Consider the following 10,878-nt stretch of genomic DNA (forward strand, 5'->3'; position numbering starts at 1 on the left):
ATTTGAATCCTCTGATTTGATATGCAATGCTTTTTTTTCTGCTGTGCCACATTTCCTTGACTAACATTGAAAAGAATAATTCTGATCCTAGATTGATTAGTAAGAACAGGACCAGCCCTAGGCAACTTGTGAAGGAGGAAAAGTTCTTCCTCCTCCTCCCTGGAAGGTCTTCTGGTTCTCTGCCTCAGTCTCTCTGCTTCTGTGCCATGGTTGAGTAGAAAGGAATTGGACAGCAGAATCAGAATACTAGCTACTTATTAGCTGTGTGACCTCATGCAAGTTTTTTTAACCTTTCCAAGTGTTAAATTTTTCATATGTAAAAAAACCTGGCACAAAATCAACTATTCTCTGATCTGATGATCAGATAAAGGAATCAAGTGACACAATGGATAGATTAAGATTTCTGGAAGTCTTGAGTTCAAATTTGATCTCACACTTACTTGAGTGACACTGGGCAAGTTCCCTTATCTGTAAAATGGGGATAATAACAGAACCCTCCTTTCAGGTTTGTTGTAGGATAAAATTAGATATCTGTAAAGTTCTTTGCAAACTTTAAAGACACACACACACACACACACACACACGCCCATTAGTACGTTAGCTATAATGAATTTGAAAGAATTTTACCCTAGAGTTGTTTCTCAGCCATCTTCACAGGATGCTCTGATGTTGAAGTCATCTCCAAATTTCTAATCCAGCTGTTAACCCTGGGGCTTTGGGTTTCTGATTAGTGAGACTTTATTATATTTCTAGCTTGACTCAGACCCATTACATCCATGCTATGATAGTGGTGAACATGCTACTTCTCTGTCACTTCTCCTATCCCTCTAGCTCTGGGAATAGTCAAATCAACACTTTCATTTGCCTCTGACCCTATTCACTATTTCTGTTACTTCCTCATATATATGTATATGTGTGTGAATATAGGTAAAATGTGTGTGTGTGTAGTTAAGGTATTATCTAGCTTAACTTAACTTAAGATAATCGGGGACATCATATATACACATACATATGAATATGTATAATCATCTCTATGTAAGAATATATTCTTATATATTGATGATCACATATATTCATATACATTTATGTGTATTTGTGTATATACATATATTCTTCCCCCTTTAGAAGGTAAGTTTCTTGTGAACTGAAACTATCATTGACATAAATCCCAACTAGATATTACAGGAGCTACAATGCTGGACTTTTTGTCATCAAGACATTGAGTTCAAATCCTGCTTAGACACTTACTAAATATGAGAGTCAAGTCACTTAAAGTCTTTCAGTCTCAGTTTCCTTCTCTATGAAATAGGGATAATGATAACACCTACCTTATAGGCTTGCTATAAGTATCAAATGAGATAATATATGTAAAAAGCTTTGCAAAGTTAAAGCTCAATATAAATGATAGCTATTATTGTGTTAGCTTTTCATTAAATCATTGTAGGAATGCAAGTTTCCATTATTATTAATCAATGCAGATGTATTTATATTCTAATCAGATCTCAGTATCTTTCCCCAGTCTTCTCTATTTCTGTCTTTTTCTCTTGTCATCTTGATCATCCTTTCCAGTCATGTAGGTTTGAAGCATTGGGGAGTCAACTTTGAATCTTCTTGCTCCATTTCCTCTTATGTCCAACTAGTTTCCAAGAGACACCTCATTTTACAGACGTCTCCTCATTCATGTTTCAAAACATCCCAAAACCTCATCTCTTCTCACCTACAAAATTCGCTTCCCCCCATTTTATCTCACTTCACTTCAAATATTAATTATTTAGAGCCTATTATGTTCAAACTTCCTATTCAAAATATACACTCTGATTATATCACTTTTCTTTTTAAAAAAATTATTTAGTAATTTATTTTCCCCCAATTACATGCAAAAACAACTTTCAACATTCATTTTAAGAACTTTTAGTTCCAAATTCTCTCCCTTCCTCCTTTTCCACGCCCCTCCTTGAGAAGACAAACAATTCAATATAGGTTATACATGTGTAGTCATGCATGTAGACTACATGCATGTAGTCATTCCTGATTAATCATGTTGTGAAAGGAAACATAGACCAAAAAAACCCAAGAAAAATAAAGAAAGTTAAAAAAGTATGCTTCACCCTGTACTCAGACACCATCAATTTTTTTCTCTGGGGATGGATAGCATTTTTCATCATAAGTCCTTCAGCATTGTCTCAGATAATTGTATTGCTGAGAATAGCTAACTTATTCATAGCTGATCATCTTACTATATTGCTGTTACTTTGTACTCAGTACATTTCACTTTGCATCAGGTCAGGTAAGTTCAGGTTTTTCTGAGAGCATCCTGCTCATCATTTCTTATAGCATAGTCATATTCCATCACAATCATGTAATATAGTTGGTTCAGCCATTCCCCAATTGATGGATACCCCCCCAATTTCCAATTCTTTGCCACAAGTTAAGACTGCTATAAATATTTTCATATGTGTAGGTCCCTTTCCTTTACTTTTTTAATGTCTTTTTGCATCAAAGGGTATGCATAGTTTTATAGTCCTTTGGGCATAGTTCCAAATTGCACTAAAGAATGGTTGAATCAGGTCCACCAACAGTGCATTAATGTCTCATTTTTCCCACAACCCCACTTTCTGAGCTCCTTAGCATTTTGTCATAAGAGACCATAAGAGGCCCAGAAGATCCAGCATTTTGAACCTCAAAGATCCAAACCCCAAAGATGGAGGTCATCACAGGATCCCAGTTAACCAATGGTTTGACCAAACAGGATAGATCACCTTACCCAAAAGCACAGCAGAGGGCAGGGCCTAGACTGGCAGAAAGTCACAATTCAACAATTAAAGTTATAGATATACATAAACAAAAGAAAATACTGACTAGTATAAAGCATTATTGGAGATTTAGAGATGTCCCCCCCCAAAGAGTGTAATTCCATAATGCTTCAAACAGAGATTTAAAAGAAAAAACAGATTTTTCTGCAAAGACTACAATAATGCCTAGAAAACATGAAGCCAGAAATGAAATGAAATCTCTGGAGGAAATAATTGGAAGAAAAATAAATAGTTTAGATGAGAAAGTGATCAACTTAAACTCAAATCACAGACTCCTTGAAACTAGAATAGACTAAACAGAAATCAATGACTCCATGAGATAGCAAGAGATATTAAAAAAAAATCAAAATATTGAAAAAATAGAAGAAAGTGAAAGTTCTATGTTATCAAATTCAATTGACCTAGAAAATAGGTCAAGGAGAGAAGATTTCAGAATCACTAAACTTCTGAAAATCATGACAAAAAAGCATGAGCACTATATTTCAAGAAATGAAAAAGGAAACCTGTCTAAATCTTTTAAAATCTAAGGTAAAGAAAGAGAAAATACATCAATCACCTTCTGAGAAGAACAAAAAGAAAAGTTTCAGAAATATCATAGCTAAATTAAAGAGCTCCCACATAAAGTTAAAAAAAATATTGTAAGCATATTTAAAGAAGCAATTGGAGCACTAAACTTCAGTTAGGATTATGTGAGACTTGGAAACTTCTACTATAAACAAAAGCAGATCTTGGAAAATAATATTATATTAACCAGCAGAGCTGAATATAAACCTATGGGGATAAATGCACTTTTTACTTTCAAGTATCTCCCATTAGAAGAAGATCAGAGCTGAGAGGGACTTTGAAATAAAAACACAAGAATCAAGAGAAACTTTAAAAAATATATAATTTTATTTGTTCTCTTATCCCTTGGTGTTTAGGATTAAATTATTTATTATCTGATTTTAATAATTTCAACACCTTTTTAGTGAATGTTGTTTTTTTTGAAATATGAACAATCCAATCCAAAAAACATTTATTAAGTGTCTGGGGTTACAACTAATAAAAAAAGACAACCTCTGTTCTCAAGGAGCTTATAATTTAAAGATGGAGACAACACATACAAAAAAGTGGGAAAACCATGGAGGTGGGAAGAGAACCAGACACCAAGAGGTACCTGGTACAGGGGTATATTGTTCCATGGAGGTGAAACCAGGAAGAGCAACAGATGCCTCAGAGTTTGGGTTTCTGCCCTCACTAAAGGAAGGCATGGGGAGGATTTTGGTTCACTTTTCTCCAGTCCTCCAAACAGAGGAAAGAGAAGTCTGAGGGACTGGTGTCAATCAAAGCTTGAGTAAATAGATCATAAATTATTTGTTTGTTATTTTTGCTTCTGCATTTGTGAATTATTTATACTTGATTTTCTTCCCATAAAAGTGCCATGTATGGCTGAGGAATATATAAATGGATTTGTATTCCCATTGAATAATTGCCAGAAATTTATCATCTCTAACTTTTATTAAGTTCCATTCAGGTCCTTACTTTCTTTGTTGTTGTTGTGTAAGATTTGTTTAAGTCTGAAAGGGCTATATTGAGATTCTCCACTGTTGTGGTTCTATTGTCTACTTGTCTCTGAAATTTGATTAAGTTTTCCTTTAAGTTATTTAGAAACTGTCTTTGACAATATGACTACTATGGAAATGATTTGGGTAACTACACATGTACAACCTATATTGAATTGCTTGTCTTCCCAGTGGGGGAGGGTGAGGAGGGTAGAAGGGGAAAAATATGGAAATCAAAGTTTTAAAAACAAATGTTTTAAAAAAATTTGTTTTTTACATAAGTATATTCAACCTTCCTTTGGTTGATTCAGATGAAAGTAAGGGTCATGATATGCTTGTTCTTCACCCTTTCTTCCATGTTTGTAAATTCTTCATCTCATATTCTTCTGTTGTATGAAATAGTAAAATCCTCCCCCCCCACCTCTTTTCATTTATAGTATAGTCCTCATTCTCTTCAATTTTCCTATCCTCTTAAGGTGATAACAAATCAAAACCACCCCCAGGTCCTCTGATTAGCTTATTTAACTTTCCCTATGACCCTTGAAGACATCAGGGTTTTGAGAGAACACACATTTCTTCTCCTCCATTAGAATGTAAGTAATTGATCATCATATAGTCATCAAATGTATTTATCTTTCTATGCTTCTCTTGACTACTTTGTTTGTATTTCAAAGTTTTTACATATTTCTGAACTTTCCATTAGGAATGTTTGGAAGTCCTTCATTATAGTTTCATTTTTCCCCCTGGGGGATAATGTTCAGTTTTTCTGGAGAGGTTATTCTTGGCAATGGACCTTTATCTTTTTCCTTTTTGATTATCATATCCTAAGCTCTCTTCTCTCATCTCCTTCCAAGTCTTCTGTCATCTTAACTGTGGTTCCTTGATACTTTAACTCTTTCTTTTTTATTGCTTGACATACTTTTTCTTTGACTTGGAAGCCCTTGATTTGGTCTATGCTGTTCCTGGGAGTTTTCATTTTGATTTTTTTTTTCAGGAGGTGACTTATGGATTCTTTCTATTTTTACTTTGCCCTTTGTTTCTAATTCATTTGAGTAGAAAATACTAAACCCAATGTTATATCTAGGCTTTTCTTTAGGGAATCATGATTTTCAGGCATCTGATGACTCTTAAATTATCTTTACTTGTCCTCTTTTCCAAGGCAGTTGTTTCTGATAGTATTTACCTTACATTTTTTTGGTTTAGTTTTAAAATCTTTTGATTAAAAAAATATTTCTTGTCTATGGAGTCATTGCTTCCAGTTTGGCCCATTCTAATGATCAGGTTCAATTCTTGGGTAAGTTTTATTGCTTATTCCAAGCTATTGACTTTTCTTGCTATTCTTTCTGCCCTAACTATTGTTTACTGTAACATTATATCTTGTGTCTATTATTTCACTTCTTTCAAGTATATACTTATAGACCCTGAGACCAAGACATCCTTTTCTTCAGGACTGACTTGTTTTTGTAGAGTTTTTTTTCTTCTGGCTTACCTTTTGGACTTCTCTCTGCTTGAATTATTTCTTCATTATGTTCAGCATTTTCTTCTGTTTACCCATACATTTAGTCTCTGCTTCTGATTTGAGACTTTCTCCCTGGGTCAGACTCTGCTCCGTCCTATACTTTTGTATAGTTTAAGCAGGCCCTGCTTGGGACTGGATTCATGGCTAAGACTAGACCCTGCCTTCTGCAGGAATTCCTAGGTTTGGGCTTTGTCTCCTGGTAACTATGCTAATGCTTTGGTCTTGGCTTCTTCTGTGTCACCTTCTTGTACAGTTATGGACCTGGATTTGACTCTCTACCTTGCTGTGGGTCAGGTATCCCTCACCCAGCTTTTGTTTCTTGTGCTATTATCAGGATTCCTGCAAGACCTCAGGAGATGATTTGGTCCTTTCTCTAGCTGCAGCTTGGATTGGGTTGCCTAGGTGCTGGACTCTTTGGTTTTGCACTGCCTGAGGCTGGCATCTGTCCTGCTTGGGCCTGGATACTATATATCTTGGCACTGCTCTGGCCCTGTCTTCTTCTGCCTCAGTCAGAGCAGCTTGCCGGGCCCTATGCTGTGTGCATGCTGGGCTCCTTGGATGCTACTTTGTCTGGACTTGGACACTATTATGCCTGGGCTCTGGTCTGACTCTGTATTCTGCTATGCCTCCTATAATTTGTCTTCTGCCCACCCTGGCTTGTTTCTCAGAATTTCTGCAGGATTCTTGCTGTTTGTGTGTGAGAACAGTCCCACATTAGATGGAGGAACTTGTCTCTATTTTTCTTTGGTTTTCTCCATTTTTGTTCCTTTTGGTGAATTTCTAGAGCTTTGCCGGGATGTTTGTAAGGGGAATTTGGGGTCCTTGAAATCCTAGAATACCTCAATCTTCCTACAGTTCCCTCTGTTCTATGTTTTCAGGTCCCTTCAAAATTTGAAATTCTGATTCTTTTGTACTGAAGACATTATTAGCAGAGGGAGGGGGTAGTGCATAGCTCCAGCCCCTTGGATTGGCAGCAAAGATTTATCCCTATAGGGATGTCATAAGATACAGAGAAGGGTCCTCAATGCCTCTTCCTCCCCAGGTGGAAAAATGGGGCCTTGTTGCTGAAACTCACTAAAGAAATGCTGATTTCCCAAAACATCTATTGAGCAATAATTTTCAAAACACATAGTAAACCAAAAATGAACATAAAAGGTTTTTAAAGTAGGTCATCACCACGGGGCTTCTTAGAGAGTTTTCTGTTAGGGTGATTTATGTCTAGGGGGATTATTAATTAAACAAAAGAGGGTCTATGTTTTTGAAAAATGCCTCTGCCACAAAAGACCCTCATATGAAGAGAGGTAAAGGAATAGATGTGATTAAAGAGTTTATATCTACCTATATCTCCTCTATCTGTATATTCAAAAGTCTTGCATTAAATAGATTTTTCACTGTGCTTAATGCTTAGGAAGTTTAAAAAAAAGCTTTCTTTTCTCTGTCTTGGATGCTTTGGCAAACCCCTGGTGTGGGATTCCTTTGTACTAATGGAAGCTATAGGTCTGAGTATGGGCAAGGGACAGGCTTTGGCTGCTATTGAAGAGCAAGTCTGGTGACCCCATGGCACATAAGGGATGTGTTCCTGAAAAATTTCCCCTCAATTGGTTTTGTCTAACTTGAGTTCAACTAAAGGAGTTTGACAGATAAACCTAATAGCACATCTTTTAGTGAAGAGAAGACTCTCTTGCCTTAGAAAATATTAAGTCCTTAATTTTCTAAATTATCTGTTTGTACTCAAATGAATCTGTGATCTTGTTAGTTTCCTTCCAATAATGCAGATGACACTCCATCCATGACTGCCTATTTTGTTAGACTATTGCTCATGTTTTCACTTAATTTTGCCAAAGGGGATCCATCTAACATATTAATTCCTTTCCCAAATCAGTCAATCAGCTAGGATTTATTAAGTGCCTACTATGTGCCAATTATTGTGTAAAAAGCTGGGGATACAAAGAGAGAAAAAAATCCCAGAATCCAAACAAAAAAACATAGTTTCTGCTCTCAAGGGGCTCATAGTTTAATGAGGGAAACAATGTACAAAACTGACACAAATAAGATATATACAGGATGAAAAGGATAAAAGAGGGAAGGCACTAAGGTTATGGAGGACTGGGAAAGACATCTTGTAGAAGGGAGACTTTAGATGAAACTCAAGGGAAGCCACAAAATCTAGGAGGAAAGGAGCAGAAAGGAAAGCATTCCAGACATAGAGGAAAGCCAGTGAAAACATTTGGAGTTGGGAGATGGAGTATTATGTTTGAGGAACAGAAAGGAGGCCAGTGTCACTGGATCTCAGAATACATGAAGGGGAATAATGTGTTAGAAGAGTGTAAAGGTAGAAAGGGATCAGGTTATCAAGGATTTTAAAAACCAAACAGAGGATTTTATGTCTAATAGTTATTGAGGTAAAAGGGAAGTGTCAGAGTTTATTGACTGAGAGGAGGGAGGGTTGATATGATAAGACCTGCATTTTAGAAAGACCACTTTGACAACTGAGTTGGGGTTAGATTGGAAAGGGGAGGGACCTGAGACAGGGAGACCAGCCATCAGGCTATTGTAATTATCTGGGTGAGAGGTGATAAAAGCCTATACCTGAGTGGTTGCAGTGTCCGAGGAGAAAATGGGGCATATAGAAGAGGTGTTATGAAGGCAGAAACATCCAAATGTGAGAGCTGGTTGGATGTAGGGCATGAGAGTGAGGAGTTGAGAATGACATCTGGATTGTGAGCCTAGATGACTGAGAGGATGGTGGTGCACTCAACAATAATATAAAAGTTAGGGGTAGCTAGGTGGCACAGTGAATAGAGCACTGGCCCTGGAGTCAGGAGGACTTGAGTTCAAATCTGACCTCAGAAACTTAACACTTACTACTCATGTGACTTTGGGTAAGTCACTGTAGCAGCAAGCACCCCAAGCGTCCTCAGGGTTTGCCGCCAATACAGGTTCTTGGATCTGCTTTGATAAAGGAAAGCAACTCAAAATGGGTTAACAAGCTTACTTTAATCAGTCAGACCATATATCGTTTACCTTGTTCAGGGCAAAAAGGTCAGCACCCCGAACTTCAAAGTATACAGGCAGAATTATCAAGACAGAAACAGATCAAGTAGACAGCTTTCCAAACTGTCCAGCCATTATATACATACCCAATCAACATCTGGGTTTTTCAAAGCCCGGGGACTCTCAACAACGGCTTCCCAGAATTCAGATCAAATCACAGAACACTTCTCAAAGTGAGTCCCAAAACAAAGCTACACATCAGGGCTTATATAGCCTTCTCCTGGCTCAGAGAATGTAACAACCTTATTGACTCACTGGCCAATCAAGAAGTATCTACTGAAAAACAAGCCTCCCTCCCCAGGCTTCAGGTGCATTTTAGCCTAGGGGCAGGGAAGATCTTCCAAATTTGCATTCCCATTACAGTCACTTAACCCCAATTGCCCTGCCTTCCTCCCTCCAAAAAATAGCAAAAAAAAAAAAAAAGTTAATAATAATATAAAAGTTAGGAAGAGGAGAATTCAGTTTTGTGCAAGTTGAATTTAAGATGTCTAATAGGGCAGGTAACGAGACACAACAGACAGAATGCTGGGCCTGGAATCAGGAGGGCCTAAGTTCAAATCTGGCCTTAGACACTTACTAGCTATATGATCCTGGGCAAGTCACTTAACACTGCTTCAGTTTCATCACCTGTAAAATAAGCTGGAGAAGGAAATGGCAAACCACTTCAGTATCTCTGCCCAGAAAACCCCAAATGGGGTCACAGTCAGATACAACTAATCCACTAAACAATAACAACAGTCAGTTGAAGATGCAAGACTGGATGTCAACAGAGATATTAGAACTGGACAAGTAGATTTGAGAGTCATCCACATAAAAATGGTAATTGAGACCATAGGACCTGATGAGATCACCAAGTGAAATAGTATAGAGAGATGAGTGGACCCAATATAGAACCATGAAGCTTAGTGGGCATGACCAGGAAAAAGATACTGCAAAAGAGAAAGGGAAAAAGTGTCCAGATAGGGAGGAGGAGAATCAGGAGAGAGCATCGTGTCACAGAAACCTAGAGAGAAGGGAACAAGGATAAGAGTGTAATTGTCAATAGCTAAGGCTGAAAATAGGTCAAGAGGATGAGGACTTTAGAAAAGACCATTAGATTTGACCATTAAGAAGTTATTGGCTCAGCTCTGGAGTTTCTCTGTGATTGTCTCCTTCGCTTGTGATGCTTAGAGGTCCTGCAGTGGGTAGGAGGAGGAGGAGGTGGCTCTTGGAGTATCTGGTCCTCCAAGCCCCATTTCCAGGGAAAAGGTTCCCTGCTTCTGCCAAGATGTTTGACTTCTCCAGGACCTGAAAGATCATCAGATCAGAGAACTTTGAAAACTTCTCAAGCTATTGTGAGTGAATGTAATATGCAGGAAGATTGCTGTGGCAACTGTCTGAAAGCCAGTAGTGGAGATCACCCAGGATGGAGAAAGTTTATATATATCAAAACTTCTACCACTGTAAGGATCACTGGTCAGACAGGACTGGAAGTGGATGGGATGCCTTGTAAGAACTTGGTGAAATGGAAAAGTCAGAACAAGATTGTCTATGAACAGAGAGACTCCTGAAAAGGGGAGGGTCCTGGGAACTGACACATGATGGAGAATTGATCCTGACCATAAATGCAGATGATGTGGTTCGCACCAAGGTTTTACATAAGGGGATGGGTGCTAAAGGTACTGAAGGAATGTCCTAAGAGGATCCCTTACATCTTATTTGTCTTTCCTGTTCCATGGCCTCCCAGTAACTACTCAACCGAAAGTTTTTGGTTTACCTTGTTTTTATGAAAATAGTGACTTCTAACTCTAACCACTTAGTGCTGACCTGCTTCCCTGCTCCACTCCTTGTTATATCTAAAAAAGCCCACATCTGCTTCCTCTACCCCTATCTATTTCACCTGACCTACCCTAAGGAATCCCTGACCTCCCTGTCCAGGGATTTTTGTTTCCCTTCCTGGTCTCTGATGAAG

General features: G+C 37.9%; 1 pseudogene; it reads left to right on the forward strand.

Moving 5' to 3' along the window:
* The first annotated feature begins 10,194 nt into the window (after positions 1-10,194).
* Positions 10,195-10,605, forward strand: LOC138142486 (cellular retinoic acid-binding protein 2 pseudogene; annotated as a pseudogene).
* Positions 10,606-10,878: the final 273 nt, after the last annotated feature.

The sequence above is a fragment of the Petaurus breviceps genome, unplaced genomic scaffold (genome assembly GCF_028583685.1).
Source record: "Petaurus breviceps papuanus isolate PSGF00001 unplaced genomic scaffold, PetGlider_PUasm1.0 90591, whole genome shotgun sequence".
Taxonomy (NCBI): Eukaryota; Metazoa; Chordata; class Mammalia; order Diprotodontia; family Petauridae; genus Petaurus; species Petaurus breviceps.